Source organism: Halichoeres trimaculatus, unplaced genomic scaffold (assembly GCF_033239565.1).
Source record: "Halichoeres trimaculatus isolate MK-OKI-2021-1 unplaced genomic scaffold, fHalTri1.1 fHalTri1_scaffold_12, whole genome shotgun sequence".
Lineage (NCBI taxonomy): Eukaryota > Metazoa > Chordata > Actinopteri > Labriformes > Labridae > Halichoeres > Halichoeres trimaculatus.
The window spans coordinates 24,347,429-24,368,625 of NW_027437190.1; the positions used below are offsets into that span (position 1 = coordinate 24,347,429).

Here is a 21,197-nt window from a genome sequence, read left to right on the forward strand (position 1 = left end):
AACCTTGTGTCCACTCATTCCTCTCCCTTTCTTCTCCAAATCATCATTATTCTCGTGCACTCTCCACAATGCCTCCTCCTTTAGCCCCTTTGAGCTCCTGTGAATTGTGTCTCTTGCTAAAACTACCTATTTGTGTTCCCTGCTTTCTTTTTCGGCCACCTTCCCATCTTCCGCTTCGCCCAAAGCAGCTTTCCTTTCAGAAAGCGTGCCCCCTGTTTTGGAGTCGCTGACCCCCCTTGGCTCTCTCCTCTCCCTACCCCGTCTCCCACTTAACCCCATATTTCACAGCTGAACTACGGCTAATTTCCCCCCAGTCCTCTGAACAGCGCTCTCTCTACTGCCGGAGCACGCTTAATTACCCACAATTAAAGCCAAACGCTAACGAGAAAATTGCTCTGTTATGAAATTACTTCAAAAGGACTGGAGTAAGTAGAATGGATTGGAGGAAAAGTTGGGTACAGCCTCGGGTGGCAGGGAAGAGCTTGTGTGCTGTCTTTCCCCCTCGAGCTGTCTCTGTGGATGTCAGTGAGCAAAGACCCCACCGGCAGCACCCAAAGCTGTGGAGTGTAATATTCAATAGCTAAACTTGAGTGTTGGCACTGAGGAAGCATAAGTGTTCACTTTAGTAATGAAAGAGAGGATGTTTTAAAGATTTGTTGGGAAAGGAGAAGAGACTGTGCTCACCAGTTTAGTTTTAATCACAGCATTTCAGAAGGTCCAACATGTTCATTCTATTCTACATTTTTAACTTTAAGGAATATATGCTACATTAAATCTCATGACTGCATAGAAATAGCTGCGGCCTACCGCTTACCTGAAGCTCCCGTTTAAACTGAAGCTGATCAAATGCCTTGTGTTGAAAGTTTAACCTTTAATCCCAAAACACGACACAGTATCATTACATTTTTTTTAAAAGACATAGATTTATTGTTGATCTATTTCTGAAACAGCACGTACAACATTGCACCCAAGCAGATTTGGGTTTTACGTGGCTTGATGCTGCAACACAAAACAAATGACACAGACATCAAGTACACATTTGGTCTTTTATCCAGAAATTTGAAGTGACCAGTTACCCAAATTTGATACTAAAAATCAACTAAGAATGACATTTTCTCACAATTAATTTCTTTCAATATAAGTGCCTTTTTTTGTTACATTCACAGAAGTTATATCAAATCCGCCAACCACCCAGCATGTAACTCCATGTAAAAGGTTGGTTGATCATTTACCATTCTCAAGGTGTCCTTTAAGTGTCTCCATCCAGTTCTTAATAGCATGTTTAACTCAAATACATGAACTTGAACTTCATAGTCAAACCTTGGGAAAGGGAGTCCAGTCGCAGGTTTTTTACTAGGGATGCTTCGATACCAATCTGTAGTATCGGTTATCAGTGTATTGGTCCCCCTCAAGGCTTGATCGGTATTGTTGCAGAGAGATCCATGTTGCCGATCCAGGCAAACAGCTCTCTGCCTTTTGGTTTTTGTTTTTTACCAGGTCTCTTTGCTACTTGCTTTGAAATGTTAGCTCTGATGCTCTTGCTTTGTTTTTTTTTGCTGTATTACCAGTCAACAGGATATAAAAGTTTACATTTGAAAATAACTTGTTTACATTCTGAAGAATCGTTTTGGTGGTAAACATTTAAATATTTCATAGTTTAAATAAATCTTAACTTCTGTAATTCCATCTACTCATTTTGTGCCATTTACCCCAAACATTACCCGTCTTATCCCACAGTAGGGCGTGCAGGTTATTATTTAACGCTGGTATTGGATTGGTATCGGTCAAAACCAAAGCCCAGGTATCGTATCAGAACCAGAATAGTTGGATCGATTCATCCCCATTTGAAACTTGATGGAAGATCAGTGTTAAATTAAAGCAAAGACCAACAAACCAACATTATCGTTCATATATGAAAGCTGTATATTTTGGAGAGGCTCACTTTTGTAAAATCCCATAACTCAAACGCTTTATTACCATGAGAACCACTGCTTGGTTTCCAACTGCGTGAATCAACCAAATTTGTATTTTCAAGCAGTCCAATTTGGTTCAGTGTAGTATGAAATGATTTACGTTTCCAGTGTCAAAAGTTGAGAGAGGCAACAAGGTGAAGCTAGACACTCTGGGATTCACTGATACCTGAAAGGTACATCACTTCCTGTACAACAAGAGCAACAATAAGCAAACAAAACACCGCCTGCTGCTTTTCCTTGAACAATACTTGTTGATATCTTCTTCTGTTTAACAGCCACATGTTGGAAAGAAAGAACACAAAATATTGGATGTCTTTCATTGTTGCCCCTTTGTTTACACACTGCATCGCATTCTTTTTCTCTATGTAAGTTATCGTTGCACTGCATTGATGTCATGCCATTACAAAGCCATTGTAGCCATTCACTTTTCTTTTTACCACCACATACTTAAGTCTATCTTTTGTAGAAACCCAAGTAAGATCAGGGTGTAACACATCAAATCACAAGAAGCTGGTGTAAACACATTCAAGGAGTCATGTTAGCTGGCTGCACCACAGAGAACTTGTTATTTTAGTTGACTAGCAGAAAAAAATACCATGGAAGTTTGGTGCCACCAAAACAATCCCCTCTATATTTAATATAGTGACAGTGAAGCCATAACCCTCTTGTACCATAACAGGATTATCTCACAACCTTTCACGGCAGCCTGGCTGAATTGAGACACCAAGATGATTCTGGCACAATATACCTGACCACACACCCCAAACCTCTTCACCTCAGAATGAGCCTAGCCTTCCTCACTGACTCAACCCACCCTCCCCCCTTCAACCTCCCAACTCAATCCAATCTACAGCCGGCAACATGAAACAAATAAACACTAATTCGGATTATTTACGTCCAGTTTACACCACATGACGCGAGGTATGAGCCGGAGAAAAAAAAAAAAGAGCTATATCGTGGGTGGATAATTGTAACAGTGGTGGTAATAAGTGCAGCGGCTACAGTGATAACAATTAGATTTGATTTCATTTGAGAATGCCTCCACAGCTGCTCCCCACTCACCCCCTTAACCCCCTTCTTCCCCTTTTTCCCTCCCTCCCCCCTCCCCTCACTCCTCTCCCCCTAGATTAAAGTGGGTGTGTTAATTCCGTGGTGTAGCGATCGAACAGCTCTGGCAACAATGGGAAATGGGCTATTGATCAGAACAGCTCAGATTAAGACTAGGCAGTGGAGCTCTTTCTCGCTCTCTTTCCCCTCCTTTTCTCTCCATTTCCCACCTTCTTCTGCCTGTCTTCCTGTCTGTCCTGCTTGTGTCACCCCCTTTCCTCCCCCTTTTTGCGCTTCTCTACCTCTCTCTTGTCTTTCACACCCACAAAGAAGAAAGTGTTTGCATGTAAAGAGTCTATGAGGAGTTCCTCATCCTTCATTTTTGTCCCCTCTCCTTTGCTCTCCCTACTTTCTCTTTCCGGATTTCTGCACCTACAGCAACCTCATTTAGAGTCTCCTATTCTTTTATGAAATCACGTTTGCTCAATCATATATAAAGCACGCACCAGAACCAACAAATCTACAGTCGTAGCCTCAAGCGAGGTTTAATGCGCACAATGTGAGCCTTTTAACGGTTCACTCTGCTGCAGTTTGACATCCGTTCACATGAGATTTTATATCAATCAGTCACAGTGAGACCCCTTGTTGTGCCACAATTAAAATCCGCCCTATCAAAACAGCTCACATACCAAAATTAGCTGTCATGATTGGGCTGCGGGACAGAACACATTGGATTTGCATTGAACAGACATAAAACATACCAAATGTGAGGAGACAGTAAATCCATACAGTGAAAAGTGAGCTAAGAATCCCCTGCTCTACTTATATTAATTAACTCAGTCAATGTGGATGTGATAGGTCAGTTATTCATCCTCTTCCAGCACCTCCCCACTCTGTCACACATACCTCCCAGGTGTCAGAGGCTCAGGCGCTCCAGCTGCTCAGAGCGGACCAGTGGAGAGATGGAGAGAAAAAACGTGCGTGCACACACTGCAGCGCGTGTGAGCATGAGCTGGTCTGAGATCAGTGTCTGAAGGTTGCTGGTGTGTTTCAGTACATCCACTTTCTCCTTTTTGGGATTCTGGGGGTTACATGGCCGAATGGAACAGACACTGCATGCATGTACAAAAAATTGACATGCACTAACCACACACACACACACACACACACACACACACACACTAGTCGTCACATCAATATTGCCATGACCCTCCGGGGACTTGCAGTATTGGCAAAGCTTTCATCTGCTGAGTGTGTGAGTGTCTGATACCCCCTGCTCCCATGCACACACACACATACACACATACGCGCACACACACTTGACATAGTGAAGAAAAAAACAGTCATATAGCAAACAAATCCACTCTGGATGTGGCTTTTTGCAGCTGTGAGCCCAAAAGTAAAGAAACATCTGGGCATAGAGTTGAGAAAGTGTCAGCAGGAGGGGTTAACAAGCAGTGATGGAAGGCTGAGATCAGCAGTGTACACTAGAGGGCGATAAAGAGGTGCTCGCTTTGCTCTTGAGTGTGTGGTGATTTATGGCTGTGACCATTGCCATGTTTCACCAACACTGCCCTTTCCAGTCTGCATACTAAGCCCATGACAGTTTCGTGTGAGGCCTTTTTTTTTTAAGTTTCACAGAACTTATTTGAAAACACAGCACAATCCAATGCCTGAAGAATTAATTTTAGTTTTGGATTACTCTCCGAGTTATTTTCTTGAATCATTTATCAGAAATTTGTTTAGAAAGTTTTAGAAAATGCCCAAGTGGCATCTTCATGTTGCATTATCTCACCAAAGCTCAAATGTGCTTCACTGACTAAAGAAAGGCATCTGATTTTTTACATTTGATACACTGAAGGCTTTTAAGGTTGAACAAATTTGCTTATAAGTTACAAAATTAACCAACCATCAAGCTACAAGATGAGGATTTTTCTAAATAGTTTATGGGGAGGTTTATCACCAGTGAAAAAAACTTTTTTTCCTTTCCTGAAAACTGCTTGCGTGACCTTTGTTCTTCTCTGTACAAAGAGAAATAAAATGTCTCCTTATTTCTCGATCAATGTCAGTAAAAATCAACATTAGTTCATCCTCCCATTCTTTCTTTAAGCTTTGTCTCCTTTTTAAAAAAGAAAAAAAACTGCATCCTCTCCTCTCCTCTCCTCTCCTCTCCTCTCCTCTCCTCTCCTCTCCTCTCCTTTCCTTTCCTCTCCTCCTTTTGATTCTCTTGTCATACACTCCCTCGCTCTACACTCAAGTGAGTTCCATGGGTTTACCTAATTGATTATTAAGTTGCTGATTGGGGATCAATTAAATAATTAAAGTTTGTTAAGGGCAGGGTCGATTCACTGGCAAGGGAGGCAGGACATGCTCTCCTCCTCCACTTTGTGTTTGTGTGTGCACGGATGTGTGTATGTGATTGTGCGTATAGACTGGTGATGGGAGTAATGTTTGGAATTAGAGGCAGAAAATGTGTCTGTGATGGAGGTAGTTGGAGTATTTCTTCAGGTTGACAAGACATCCGGAAAACTAAGGCCTGACCTTGACGGAAGAGTGCTTTCTTTGTGTTCATGCAAGAAAATTCAGGGAATCATAGTAGAATGTTTCAGCACTTTCCACTCCAGGACTGAAAACTGCAGTGATACCCCTCACTGGGCTAGATCCAGATTTGTGTTGAGCTGGATGTTTTGGGGCACTGAGTCACCATAGATCCCAGGCAAAGTGACTCAAGCAACTACTTCCAGTGACCACTCTCATTGCCGGTTTGGGGAGTTGCTGCTTGACTCAAGTTGAGCAACTTCTGGGGTCACAGTGTTGGACACAGTGACACCTGGTTGCTGTTGAGGTGAAATAGGGTGTGAAGAAGCTCATTCTGTGGTGGCAAAGGGTGCCCTGAAAGACAAAACACACCCGCACACAAAGTATTACACTACACACCCTCTCTCCCTCACACACACACATAGACCTCATATATGAGACACAGGAGCGGAAACGGGTCGAATCCTACTTCAAATTCTCTTTCCTCTCGGCTTGTCGACCGGGGAAAACAAACCGACCCGAGGCACTGCGAGTGGGGATTTACTAATTAACTACTTACAACGCACACACACACACACACAGGAAGAGAGAGAGAAAGCAAGAGTGTGTGAGAGAGAGAGCGGGATGCACACCTCCTCTCCTCCCTCCCTCCCTCCCTCCTCTCCCTCCCTGTGCTCTCCTCCCCGGGTTCAGGTTGGTAGTAGTGCTGCCTCTCCGGTCGCTGGCTCGCTGCGCCGTCAGAGTGAATACATGTGGATAGAGCGTCCGCGCTTCAGCCGGTCAAAAGCTTTTACACCACTTCTCGAGCGTAACAACAGGCGGTATGTCTTTTCCTTGTTTTTGATTCAACATTATACAACATTCTTTTTGCTTTTGCCATTAAGATATTGAAATGAGAGTGTTGGCTTCTATGGCTGAAAAAGTTGTTTTGTGCCAGAAACTGTGTTCAAATATTTGTGATGTCTGCGAGTTTGCTGGCGAAATTACTGCTCATTGTTTTAGTATTTTTTCTACTTCTGGGAAAATTGTTTTGCCGAGGTTAGCACAAGTCTGGAGATTTCAGCGTAGCTCTGAAACAAAAAAACTGAAAAAGTTGTACCATGCGTAATTTACGCATGCACACTTCCTTTGCTCTTAGCCTAATTTGGAATCATGGGTTTTGCATTTTATTGTAAAACGTTCTGAAAGTTTGCTTGATTTTGCAAACACACCCATGTGAAGCAGAGATAAATATCCTGGTGCTGGCGCGTGTTCAGGTGTGAATGTCTCGGCTTACACGGGAGCACTTTGATGCGTTCAGCTGTCGGCGTTGGCCCGGATTAGCCTTTAAGTGTCTCTATTTGTTAGCGCGTCCAGCCCTCACCTCCTCACCGCCGTATCAATCAGTCAATTAAACAGGCACTCACACACGGCGAGCTGCACGAGACCCCAGCCGGTGCATCCCCCCTCCCCTTCTCTGGGTTGTGTGTGTATACGCGTGTGTGTGAGTGTTTGACCCCGTTTAATTTACCTTTATGAATATGTCAGCAACTGTGTGTGTGATGTACATGGGCCCTGTTGGATTTATTATTTTCTCGTCACACTTTAGCGCTTTCCCCTCGGCTTTGGCAGGGTTACAGCTCGCTTTAAAATATTCGCTTAGATTTGTTATAACTAATTAACAAACAAATTAATTATTCATGATTTTTATTTATTTTCTGGTCTTAAAGTTGGAGCAAATTTAAGGATCGGCCACCTCCCAAGATCACCACATTGATTTATACCACCATTTACTTTTCATGTGTACATTCTCAGTTTCATGCACTCCAAACTTTAACCTTTAACTTTTAACTTTTGACTTTAAAAAATAAACAAACAAAAAATAAACAACCGAGCTGCTACAACTTTCTCTGACCATCCGTCAATGTGCTCACCCAGGAATATTCCCAAGTTTAGAGCATCAGCAGTGAAGCTAGTGATGTTTATGTGTGTGTTTTCTGTCTCGCAAGGGAGTTTGTTTCTGAAGTCTACGCATCGATACAGCGCGAGCCAAACTTGGGGAAAAAATATTTGGAATAATCTTTATGTGAATTCGCTGGTTTCTGCTCAGATTTTCTTTTGCTCCTCTTTTTAGGTGTTTACCCCCTCACAACTTTGATGCATATTTATGCGCGCCGTGGGTGTACTCCATCAATTATTTGTGCCAGTATATTTCCAGATAAACAGTGTTTGTAAATCAATACTTGCATGTAACTATTGCAGATTAAGAGATCGATCAATGGATCCACCCTAACCCCGGCCAATGTTGTTTTTCAGCCGTCAATTATTCACATCTAACTTTATCCAACAGCAGCCTCCCTGTGCAAAGTTTTGACGCCTGTGCGCGCGTGCGTCTTTGACCGGATTTATGCATGAGGAAGTTTTAAATAATTTTGTTGAATTCTGACAATAAGTAAATTAAAAAAAAAAAACTTCAAATATTTTGAAAACAGAAACAAAATGGATTATTTTCTTAACTCTAAATATTTTTGTTCGTTTTAATTTGAAACAGAAAATTGGTTTAATAATTATAGTTTAATATTTTTGATATTATTTGCATCATTTCAAAGATGTTCTAAGTCTTACAACTCTTCATCAACTCAGGAGCTCCAGTCTCGTGTGATGGATCTCTTTTCCCTCTCTGTGTCTGACTGCGCGTGAACTTTGAGGCCACGAACGTGTTGAGCGTCTCCAGCTCAGCCTCCTCCGTGCAGCCCGGCTCGTGCAGGCCGTTTATTGGATTATTTCCCCCGCTTTTGTGGCGTCTTGTCGCCGACCGTCTCATCCATCTCTGCACTGTCGATACTTGGCGGAAATATTTCCGACATTAAATGGCATTTGGGGAAATTTCTGCCCACGTCACTCACCCTCCCTTCATTCATCCCTCACCTCTGCACGGCCGCTTTTCATCTCGTTTAGTCGTCCAGTCATAATTATTATGATAAGAGCGCTTGCTGCTGCTTATGACTATAGACTGTCAAAATTTACTGAGCTGTATTATCATCTCTACAGTCACTAATAACGCCATGCTCCGCTTATTGTGGGGAAAATAATGACAGGGTAATGATATTAGTAATAATTCTAAATGGAAAAACAGTTATAAAACAGTAGGAACAGTCGATTGCATAAATTAGGCCTGCTTATATATAACAGGAAATATCGAAGCCCACAAGAGATAGCCTATATTATTATTATTATTATTATTATTATTATTATTATTATTATTATTATTATTGTTAATTTTATAATTATTAGAAGAAGAAGAAGAAGAAGTGCCTTTAGAACTTATGATCTGTATTAAGAAAAATGCATCCTGGTTTGAAACTCCTGCTGTTGCACTTTTTGGTGGTTATAAATTGTGTTATTTTGTTTTTATTTGTTTCACGCGTTTTTATATTTTAATGTTGAAGAAATAGGCTATTAACAATCTTAAAGCTTTTCTGTACGCAATGCCCTCTGCGTTGATTCCACAAAAGAAATATTTATATTGTTTCTATTTACTTGTATATATATTTTTATGCTCTGGGATCTTAAAGAAAATTGAAAAAACTTCTAAAAATATCTAATATTAAACTCCACTTTTTAAGAGGAAATCACAGTTTTAAGTTAATTTTTGGCCCTGTCTGCGGCTCTTTTTGAAGGTTACACGTACGATTCTTCTTTGGGGAGGCATTAACATTTTGGGTGTAGCCTCCCTTAATTTTACTTTTCTTCACATTGTTTCTTTTTTCAATCCTCTTTTGAAGAAATACTCTGGGCTTTTTCTTTAATTCATCATCAAGTCCACCAATGGGCTCTTTCTCTCTCACACCACACACTCCTCATCTCCATCTCTCTCTCGGAAAAAAAAGGAACTTCTGACAGGTGCAGGAGGCAGGTTTTGATTCTCTAAAAATGCTCTCATCCTTAATGTGTTGTCATCTGGAAAGCAATTGCGTATGATCAAAGTGCGGCTAGTTAGTGCGGTCAATATCCTTTCCAGCAAGCTTCTCGCATATCGATAACAAGGCAGCAGAGCCTCGCGCTGAGCTGCGTTCAGGGCCTCTGGATCCGTCGACGAAACCCGGAACACCCCGTGTGTAAAAACCGCCAGAACGCCAAACAAGCATTTCAGGGGGCTTTAATATGAATATAGAAAAATCATAAATCCCTCTGGGGAGTTTCTTGGGAAATCGCAAAGACTCCTACTGGAGTGAAGTTCGATAATGTCATTCAGAAATAAGTGTGCAAAATACGCGCCATTTTTCGTCATTGAGGGACTGTTGGGGTGATTTTGCTCCTTGCTGGCATCTCTCCCTCCCTCTCACCGTGTCCGGTTCTGTATGACAGTAAAGAGTAAATAAGGTGATTGATCTGTGGTCTGTGAGGAGCAGTGGTCCTGCGGGAGAACAACACAACACAACCACCAGCATCGGCTCCAATCAGCTGGACTTAAGTGTCGCTGTCCCCCGAGTTTGTTTCATGTTTGTTTGTTTTGAAGTTGGATTTCGATGAACATTTTTTCCTAGTGGAGTTTTCTTTAACTTTCTGATTTCTTTATTGCTTTGAGGGGTATTAAACTGTTTTATATTTGTGTGTGTTTTAGTGACGCCTTCGTGCAGTGCGACAGCAGCACTCTCCCTTCCCGCCTCCTCTCCACCTCCTCCCGCCTCCTGGGTCGGCTCAAGCGCAGCAGCGAACGAACTCCAGACCGTGAGACGGCGATCGGGCTTCGGCCTCAGGTGCATCTCTGAGGCGGGGCGACGCGGTGGTCCAGGTGGGTAAATATACTCCTCATGTTCAACATGAAGCTGCTTCCTTCGCCTTTGCTTCCGTTGCTGCTTCTCTTTCATACGATACAATTAGAAAACTGTGCAGAAAAACTGCCTATTTTTTAAAGGGAACTCGAAGTTACTTAAGGTCAAGAAGATTTTGCACTGGTGTTGTTTTAATGTTCAGGACCACAAAAGAAACTCTGGTTCTTGCAGTTTTATATTCCTAAAAATTTTCCCTCACGTGATTGCACAATATAAAAAACTTACTTTGAGACTTTTTACAGCAAATTATGATTTGCATGACAAGAAAATGTGAAGCACTGTAAGATTTTCTTTTGATCAGCTCTGGTATTGGATTATTTGTTTCTACCTTGTAACACAGCTCTGTCTGTGAATAATCAAAGGTGTCCAATGCTCCATGTAATCGCCTTTGGCCATTACCGATCACATTCAACATGCTCCTCCAGCCAGCCAATGTCTGAACGCTCTGGCTCCCCTGCTCCCCCCCCTTAATTCTTCCTGTCTGATATTAGCCCCTCGGCACACCTTAAAATTTCGGTTCATTATTCATTATTCATTACTGTGTGGTTGCAGACACACTTCTACCTGTTACACTGCAGCCCATAGGGCAACTGAAGGACTCCTCTGTATCTCTCTCTCCATCTTCAAGCCTCTGTCCTGCCTCCCTCCTCCCTTGTCTCCCCCTCCTCCCTCACACCCCTGTTGTCTCTCGCTGCCACACCTGGTAACTACAAACTTGTACACAATAATAACAGCCAGATGTATCCATCTATCTCTCGATCTAGCCTGTCGGCAGTTAGTGGAGTGGCTGAGAGACTTGCAGGCGTGAAAGGTCAGTTAATCAATGGCGCACAATTTGACAAATCCCAGCGACTCTTATCATCCTCACGGGCGTTTAGGGCCAAAAGGAGGACCACCGAGATAAATGCTTAATCCTGACTGCTCAGCGAGCAAGAGAGAGGGGGAGAGCTGAGGCAAGGCATGCAAAGGTTGAGGAGGGGAGTTGGAGAGAAGTGAGAAATGGGAGTATGGCGGAGACGTAGAAGTGGCTCAAAGCGAAACTGGAAGGCAAACAGTTGGGCTGCATTTGGAAATGACAGATTCTCCCTTCTTTATGTCACAATCAGAAAAGAAAAACAGGGGAATTTGTGGCTCAGATCGAAGCTGCCTCGGGCTGGACAGGCTGTGCCTTCTGGGTTGACATCGAAATCCTGGTTTCTGCTCTCAGTTATGGCCCTGCCGCTGTGTGTAAAGTTGAGAAAAACCTGAGGAAAACAAAGGTGTATGAGTGGTTGAATTCTCTTGTGGCATGTTAGCCCGCCTGCAGCAGTGTGCAACCAAGAGGAAAATGAGCTTTTGTCCACAAGGCTGGCCTCTTTTTTTCTCCTCAGTTTTCTGAACTGCAGGGGTTTGGAAGGTGGCACAATTTCTTTGCCCTTATACCCTTAACAAGAATCAGCCCAGTATGACACTGAGGCAGTTCTTCTATTGGGCTGTAATGCACTTTCTATCTCTTGCTGTGCCTTTATTGGCATCAACTTCATTCAGATTAATTGTCAAAAGGTGTCATCACACTGATTTCCTCACTGTGTGTGTGTGTATATGTCTGTGTTTCTTCAAGAGAGCTGCTTGAGCGGTCACACAGACAAACGCTCATGTCCTTTATCTCCATCTCAATACAAGTTCAGTGTAATTCAATTGAGATTAGTTGCACTGGCATGACAGCAGATCCCTAGTATTGCCAAAGCACTTAGGAGGCAATGACAGGACCACATTGACGTGCGCTAACACTCACACAACACCCTGCGACCGGCCAACCTTGCAGAGAAAGACAGAGAAAGGCACAGTGGAGGAAACAGAGACAAGAAATGGTGGGGAGGGGGGTAGAGAGAGAAGAGCTTCTGCAAAATCTCAGGATGACAAAGTTAGAGGATGATAGAAAGTTGTCAAAAAAAAAAGTGAGGAGAAAAATGATGAAGGGACCCGGATGGTGAGCGGAGCTGAAGCATGACAGAGTGCGTCCAAAAAGATGAAAGAATGATTGACTCACAGGGAGAGTGATGGGGAAAGAATGAGGGAGAGGAAGGAGACAAAGAGTAAAGCAAAAATATATTTAAAAAAAAAGAAGAAGGGGTGAGGAGAGTGAAGAAGGGAGCAATGGGGGAGAGAAAGGAGGGGACAAGAGATAAAGGAAGCGGGAGAGGATAAAATGTTTAAGAGTGATGTACGAGAAGAGAGGGGAGGAAGAGATTTACTAGAAGAGAGATTAAGTCAAGTTGTCCCCGGTCAGTCATTAATCCGATTTAAGAGCAATTAAGGTGAGACTGATTCCTTCCTAGAGAGAAAGAAATAGATGGAGAGGGTGAAGAGGGAGAGGGGAGACAGCAAGAGAGGGAAGAAAAGAGTGATTGAAAGAGAAAAGTGGGAAAATAAAACAGGTGTCCGAGCTGTAAGTGCCAGTTTGTGGACAAATAGGACGCAATGTGATATAGAGAAGTGATATCTCAATAAAGGGTTTGATTATTTTCCTTAGAATAAGAGTTAAAATTAGATCAGGTAACTGTAAAAGGTCACACAGAGGATGACAGTGGAAGGCTCTCTTCATGTTTTTCTGCTCTTTGAATAACAACGCTGTCTTATCAATCCCCCCCATGAGATCAGGGTCATACTGAAGTAACTCCTTACACTGTTGACAGAAGCTTAACGTGAAAGCAAGCAATCAGGACCTCCAGTCTGCTACCTGCAAGATTATTCCTCTGAGAGTGGGCAGAAGTTGTAAAAGTTGAGTCTGAGGTGAAAGTGCAGTGGCAGAAAGGAGAAAAGAAGCAGAGACTGAGGGACAAGTGGAGCATCTCCTTTAAATGAAAATAATGAAAAAAAGAAGTAAAAGTAGCTGCCTCCCTCCCTCCTTCCCTGCTCCTCCTCCTCAAGCCCTCAGCTCACTGTGCTCTGTTGTTCCAGATGTATATCAGAGGTCTTGAGGTCGACAGAGGGGTCCCTCCACCGCTGTTGCATTTCTGTGTCTATTGGGAGATGCTGGTTGTGATAGCTCTGCCGTCTGACACGTACACAACAGAACATAAATCAAACACACACATACGCGCGGTTGCTCCATTTATCTCCCACTCGAGCAGCACGGTGATAGCAGCCAACTCTGCATAGAGTCAGAGAGGGAGAGACAGGGAGGGAGAGGTTGTGGTCGGTCTTGTTAAGTGGGAAAGTAATGGGGAGCTGTAAAAAGGTTTATGCTCGTGTTGCTGCCATCTCTATTGTTCAAGGCCTTTGCCAGTGTCTGTGGCTCTTTGTTTGATGTGCTGAAGAGTCGAAAGCGAACTCGACTGCATCCATAATTGCCGTTTGGGACAACAGTGTATTATTATGAAGCCTGTTAAGAGAAAGAATGGAGCAAATTGCAAGCAGAGGTCATAGATTTTGTTCAGCAACATGTTAGCCATGGAAAGAAAATGTTTTTACATGATTTCATTGACTTGCATCAATGTTGAATATGTGTTTTTCAAATGCAGCTCGCCATTAGAGGGAAAACCACTTAAAACACATCTCCTCGCTTTGTTTCATTTTTTGAGAATCAGTCTATTTTTCTGTGGTGTGTCTGTGTACCAATCTGCAGCCCATCACAAGTCCCAGATTGAGAGGCCATTTGGCTGCTGTTGACAGGAGGCAGCAGCTATTGACAGGGCCCTGCCGGGGAGGCGTGTCTCGGGCTCCACGTCCAAAGCGTTTGTGGCGTTTAATACACTGTAGCAGTGGTCCTCACAGCTCTCACCCTGCATGCTACTGCCAAAGGGATCAATATGCACTGGGTTAGAGAGAAATGGACCATCTGATGCACGCTCAGAGAGGGGGATGAGGGAGAAGGAGTGAGAGAGACAAAAACAGCAGGGAGGGGTTGGTTTGAAAGAAAAAAGAGAAAAAGAGGGGATGGCAAGACCAAAAAGAAGGGGAGAAAAGGGAGGAAATGATTAGAGGCACGGTTTAAAAGACATGGAGGCAGAGAGTGGCCCGGCGCAAAGATAGATCGCGAGCGAGAGAAAGTGGTCAGCGGTTGAAAGAGACATTCAGCTGGGAGAGAAAACAGATTGGAGTGAGCGGGGATAGACACTGAAAAAGAGGAAGACTCTAGACACCAGGGAGGATACACACAGGAAAAGAAAAAAAGACATAAGGGAAGGGTAGGAGATAGGGAAAGGGGGAGAGGAAAGGAGGGGGGAGAAAAACAGAAAGAGAGGGGGGTGCAGGGAAAGGATGAGGAGGAAGGGAAAGGAGGGGAGGGGGGTAAAATTTCCATCAGGTTTTCAATTGGGGCGGATCAATAGTGTATTAGAGCTCACCTTGACCTCGTCTCTCCCCCCTTCTCCCCGGCCCAGCACACAGGCCAAGCTACTCTCCCTCACAGCAGGGGACGGAGAGGGGGAGAGATTGCATTACGGCCTCCCTTTCTTAGACCAAAGTGGCAGAAAATGGCACAATAAAAGCAGGAGCGGACAGAAAGAAAGAGGAAAACTAAGTCGCGGCGGGCAGACACAGAGAAAGTGGGAGACAAGGAGTAAGAGAGAGCGGGGAGCGACACCAGCGGGGGTCGTCGTGCTTGTTTGGAGAGAGAAGGAACTGGTTGGGTGGTGGAGTTTGTGCATGAAGACTTGACTTGTGTCAGCAAAACCTTGAAAAGGAGCAGATTTTAGCTTACATACACTATGTCAATAATACAGAACATGTATTATTGTGCACCAACCTGACATGCTCCTTAGTCCTGATGGTTGATGCTCAGTGCTGAAGTGTCCTTTCAGGTGTGTTCTGCTGCCTCTCAGGGTCAAACAGTCCACATGAAGGAGTCCTCTGGTGATTTACATTGTGTGTGTCAACATGTTTTTTTACTCTTAACATTGACCATTATTATCTTAAGTCAAACACTTTAAGCTGCATTTTGTGATTCCTTACTACCAGGGAGAGAGCACATTTCAAAGTAATTCCATAAAAGGTCAGAGCACCTGTTACAGTGCTACAGCCAAGTGTCCTTGGAATACTCTGATAACTCTATCATACATTTTATGTTTTGTCATGTTCATGTACACAATCAAGGTTTATGTCAGCTGGTTGTTTTATCTAGACGTGGAGGAGACATTCTCTCTTGTGGCTGTAAAAACAAACGTGACCAAAACTTCTGAGATTTTAACCTGTATGGCAAGTTTTCTGTTTGAAGGCTTTGTTGATGGGAACGGAGTGTCTTAAAGACTAGATTGGTATCTCCACATCATTTCTACTTTCTGTCCCATCACCTTTAATCTGTCACTGAGTTGGATCATTTTTTTGTTGCCAAGTACTGATAATGCAGAGAGCATTTACTGTATCTTAATATAGAAACCACACCTCCATGCTTCTCTCTTTTTGAAATATATAAGCCAGAAGACCGACATGATGGGCAGTGATATACGCCACTGGTGGAGTCCGCTAACCTAAACATGATCATACTTGCCAACAAAACCTCCAACATAGCTCAGGTCTGTACCATCCACCGTGAAACAAAAACTTTGAGTCGCCTGAAAGCAGATGCTCTTGGTTATTGAAAGTTCAATTATGTTTGTGTTTGTTATTCTTATTGTATCATTCCTCCTCAACTTTGCTAATCCCCATAAATTACCTTTTAAATCCTGCAATCGTCAACAGAGCTCCCAATCCAACAAATGGCCAATCAAATCCAACAAAATGAAGACATGTGCAGAAATCAACTTTTTAATCAAAGCTTTGATGTATATTTCAATTCTTTAGTTTGAGCCATGTTCCATTTGTTACAATGGAGAAGGTAAAGTTTAAGGACCTATACTGCAGCCTGCCAGTAGGGGAGCTCCAAATACTAAATACTCATAACTTTGACTTAACAGTCTATCAGCATTAATGGTGCCTATTCTTAAATTAAATATAATAGGGAATTTTCCCTGTTTTGGATGGAACAACCTGCAGGAGATGGGAAATCTGGGGAGAAGGGGGAGGAGTCAAACCAGAGACTGCTACACTGAGAACTTTAGGGTCAGAATGAGGTGCTAGGCTGACAGCGCCCCTAATGGCATCCATTCTAAAAGGCAGATGTTTAAAGTAAGCATAAAATTGTCATAATATAGTTTTCCTGAATTACCCAATGACAACAATCTTAACCACTGCTGGGGCTGGGTTTGCTTACAACATTTTAAGTTGTTACATCTCTTTACGACTATTCCAACAAACACAACCTCTAATGGAAAGATGAAAAAGTATTCATGTTGAACGTATTTTCTGCCCCACATTTTGAGACCTTTTAGCTACATTTTGGTTTCCTCCTGTTTTTAATGCTAGCACAAAGGCAGACACTCAATCTATTCAACCATATCAAACGTAAATGTTTGCTGTCAATGTGCTGTGAGATGCAATGGTAGAGTTGGCCACGGAGCCTAAGTTGGTTTGACACCATAAGTTAACACAATTCAAAGTGTCTAAAATATAACCCACAGATGGAAGCTATCCTTAGCAAATTTGTAGTTTTAGTAAAACTACAAAATTCATAACCTCAGCAGCTAAGTTAGTTGTTACACAGATGATGTGGAGAAGTTATGCTTTTTACTGTGTTTTTCTTTAACTTGCTGTGGGTACAAGTTGCACGCATGCACTCAGGCATGCAGAGCCACCACAGACACAGGACATAAGGCCAGGAGGACACCCTCCATCACTTGAGGACAGTTAGACATGAAGCGGTTTGGGAGGACAGAGGCCAGGGGCAGAGCGAGTGCGTTGATGGAGGGGAGAGGTTGAATAAAAAAAATTGATCTGGGAATTTAGCATTTAGACACAGTTTACAAAGTGATACAGAGAGGAGTCATGGGAGCAAAGGGGATCATGCGGGGGAGGACACTTAACTTTACAATAGGTCAGCTCTGCACATTTGACTAACTGTAACCTGACACCCTGCCTCGTGGGCTGCACCTTGCACATACCCTAGACAATAAGCACGACTCTCAGATTCTCCTCTCAACGATCCATCTTCAGACGAGTGTGTGATTTAGCTGTTTAGACAGGAGCTTGTTTGTAAAAGCGCAGACCTACTAGCAGCACCATCCTCATCTCTTCCCCACATTTCCTAATGCTGTTCCTATTGTCACCCATCCACACTCCAGTGCACATGCACACGCCAAGACAACACACAAATGCACGCACACACTCAACCTATGTCAGACACGCACACACGGCAACACACAAACTCTGTCCCACTCGCTGAGGGGGAGAAAAGGAAAGAAAAAAGGAGAGAAAAAAGAAATCGATCGCCGGGGATAGCGGTGCGCGTCGGAGAATCGTATCTTGTCAAAATAATATATTACCCTCATCCCCGCCTGATCGATGCGGTGGATTAGGGACGGAGGGCTCCCTCTCTCCCCTCCTCTCCCTCACTCTCTTCCTCCTCGGTGCTTGGCGCAGTTTAATATTTACCTCCGTGAAAGAGCGGCCGCGACGGCTCTCAGCCCTAATTGATTCCGACACATGGGGCTCTGTGCTCAGGCTGCGGATGAGGAAGGGAGGGCAGGCTGGAATGCAGAGGGAGAGAGGAGAAAGGAGGAAAAGAGTGTAAAGAAAGACAAAAGATAGGGAGAAAAAAGTAGGGAAGGAGGTGCAGAAGGGGGGATAGGAGAAACTGGGGTAAGGGAACAGTGTAAATGGCAAAATGCATGCACTTATTTCAATAAATAAAGAGGATGAAAACTGTGCAGGAAAAAAAGGATAAAAGTGAAAAGGGCGAACATAAAGAAGTTGATTGATGAACTCTCAAGTGGTGATAGAGAGATATAATGACAGCTGGAGGGGAAAAAAGTGCAGGGAAAAACAGTGGAGGTCAGAGGAAATAAAGCTGGAAAAGTGTAAGATGGTGACAGGAAAGTGTTGGTAGAGAGATTGGGCTGCATGTAGCACAAAAAAGGGGGGTAGAGGGATGAATGGAAAGGATAGAAGAGAGGAAATGAATCAGGAAGAATGAGGGAAACAGAGAGGAGTAGGTGGAAATGGGACAGCACGCGGAAACAGCTCCAGGAGACGCAGGAAGAGAAACGGGGAGGGATGAGGGGCCGAGGAGAGCAAATGAGAGGGGATTAAGAGAGCGACATGAAGATGGATAGAAACAGAGGAGTGAAACATGACGGCTGGAATGTAGAGCACCAATAAAAAGCACAAAGAACAGGGAGGGAAAGAAATAGGGGGGATGATGAGGAAAAAAAAGAGTGTGGCGCAGAGGTGACAGAATGATATCAGGTGGGATAGACAGAAAACAGGAGTGATAGCGGAGCGAGAGGCGGGAGCGCAGAGAGGGACCATATTTTCCGTTGAAGGAACTGGCCTGTCATGCTGTTCCGCCAGCGCAGAGCAGCTCTATAAAATACAGGGAGCAGGCGGGTCGTGTCGGGTGACTTATGTGTATATCTAGGCTTTGTCAATATTTCTTTCTGTCTTCCTTCCTCTGTGCCCCTCCTATTGCTCTCCCGCTCCTGTGCTCTCACTCCAATCTTGCTACCTCTGCCTCACAAGGTGTGTTTGTCCTCACTTCTTCACTTTGTTTCTGTGTTTTTTTCCCCCATCAAGCTGGTGCAGAAACACTGAGGGCTATGGAAGTCACTTTTGCCTGAGAATGTTTACACCACTGTGGTGTATAAGCCTTGTCTCAAGGCCTCAGCGGGCTTATTTCCCCCCAATGATTCTCCATTATGATACAACACAGGCGGGATGATGAGCCTCCCAGTTAAATCGACATCACTGACAGAGTGCCAGCACATCTTCTCATTGATGTTGGTTTCAAAACGTCTGCGTCCAACCCTCCAAAACAAGCAGACAGATTCTGATGTTTCACACCCACACAGTGTCTCTTCTGCATGTATGAATGAATACATGCATGTGTTTGTGCACTTCTCTCTGACTCCTCCAGTCAGTCTTTGCCCCTCTACAGGAGCACCGGGTGGTATGCTGATTTATTCATGTAGTCCCACAGAGGATTGCACCTCCTCTTCCTCATTTGGCGTGGTTTAGTATCCTGAGCACAGGCCTGCGGAGACCACAGGTCCATGGGGGGCCCAGACATCCTGCAGATACACTGCACTGGTCTACCACTGGTGGACACTCACAAATTAGCCTGCTCTACATTTCATGTTTATTCATCGAGGAAGCACGTCAAAACTTCTAAGAAGACTTCTCCACGCCAAAGCTGCAAGTTTGGTGCAAAGTTGGCTACAGTTTGGTGGCTAGTTTTTGTTTCTTCGGTGATTTGACCACAGGAGGAGTCAGGTCACGTTCAGGTTGGACCTCATCTTGACATTTGTTTGAGAGAAAGAAAACAATTGGTTTTGGTCTCCCTGAAAAAGATCCTGTCATTGGGGTAGGAATCAATTTTGAGCTGTGATCATAAGTCGGTGATAACTGATTGTCATTGTGGAAGCAGACGAAGAGGGAAGAAAGATAACAGACAAAGAAGTTGCTCTCGAACAAAACAGAACTTATTTATTTTTACAGAACAAGCTGAAAATCCCCAATCTATCACCATGACTTCCTCCATCTCTCTTCTATTTTCTCTGTCTCTCTCTCTGTGGCTGCCTCTCTTCTTTATTTACACCTCTCCCCCGCTCTCTGCAGTGGCTCAGGGAGCGGTAACAGAAGTGTCACTTGTCATTATTGGTCTAATTCAGTAATCCGTCATCGTGCACTCACTGTATGCAGCGCATTATACGCCTGCACAGCAGGTGTACTACGCGCTGAGGTGGAGATTCGATTTGACACGCATACACAGAGGGGGAGAGGCAAGAGGGCTGACGAGGGCCGGGGCAGACGGGGGCTGTGTAGTTGTGCGTGTGTGTGTTTGCAAGTGTATGTTCAGGTACATTTTTGGTATTTGTTTGTGTGAGAAAAATTGGGAGAGGGGAGAACACGGAGAGAAAGATTGAAATTTCTTGGTGTGTGTGTGTGTATGTGTGTGTTTGGGCACAGATACATGACTTCAGTGGAAATGCTGCAATTCAGTAGGTGTGTGTAATGGAAAGAGACAGGGCAGTATTGAATAGAGACATTAGATATCAAAGTAAATAAGGAGCAGGTCACAACAGAAGACTGTCGTCATTTTAAAAAGCACATTCCCTCAGAAAAGTGAAGGAGTCTCCAGAGATCTATGGAGACCTATAGATATACAGAGTAGAGATGTGTTTCCTGTATCCTGTATGGTTCCTTGATAACCAGATGAGTTGTACACTACTTTAAATGTTGATAACATGTTTAATATCTCATCTTGCACCTTTTTATGCTGTGAGAAGACACGTTTTTTTCCTGAGCTTAGCGGCTGAGAGCAGATCCATCTCTCATTACTTACTTCGCCAAGAGTTGGACATGCAAAACAGTGACAGCCATGTGACATTTGCAACACCATCTCAGTCTGGGGGCACTTCACCCTGAACACCTGCAATGAGAGAGCCACATGTAACATTTGTAAAGAGAACTTACTTATCGTGAGAGCATGTTGGTAATGCGCACGAGAAGGCTGAGTGGACTTCTCTTTTTCAAATATCAACAGTGACATTCAGCTTTACCGTCCAAAGTTAGTTTGATCTTTCTCTTATCTAGACTTCAAGTCCCTCACCTTTAAACCCCCCTCCTAAAACACTTCATCAGGTGTCTGCCCTCTTCCCTCCTCTCCTCTAAATATTAAAGCATGTTAACATGTTTCCCAGAGTCCATGCTACACATTTAAACAAATACATCAATTTTACATGAACACTAAGTAACTTTAACTGTTGAGAACACAATATGACTTGAACTCAGACTTTAAATGGCATGTTTT

The 21,197-nt window shown here is 43.6% G+C and overlaps 1 protein-coding gene across 5 annotated transcripts in view; it reads left to right on the top strand.

Moving 5' to 3' along the window:
* erfl1 (Ets2 repressor factor like 1) overlaps positions 1-21,197 on the top strand; it is a 95,284-nt gene that overhangs the window by 46,488 nt on the left and 27,599 nt on the right. For 4 of the 5 annotated variants that reach the window (XM_074682830.1, XM_074682831.1, XM_074682829.1 and 1 more), the window contains one exon: positions 10,162-10,332. The gene's annotated coding sequence lies outside the window, so the exon portion shown is untranslated. Of the gene's footprint in view, positions 1-6,279; positions 6,380-10,161; positions 10,333-21,197 lie in introns of those variants that run through there. The other variant, XM_074682832.1, reaches the window with a different exon arrangement.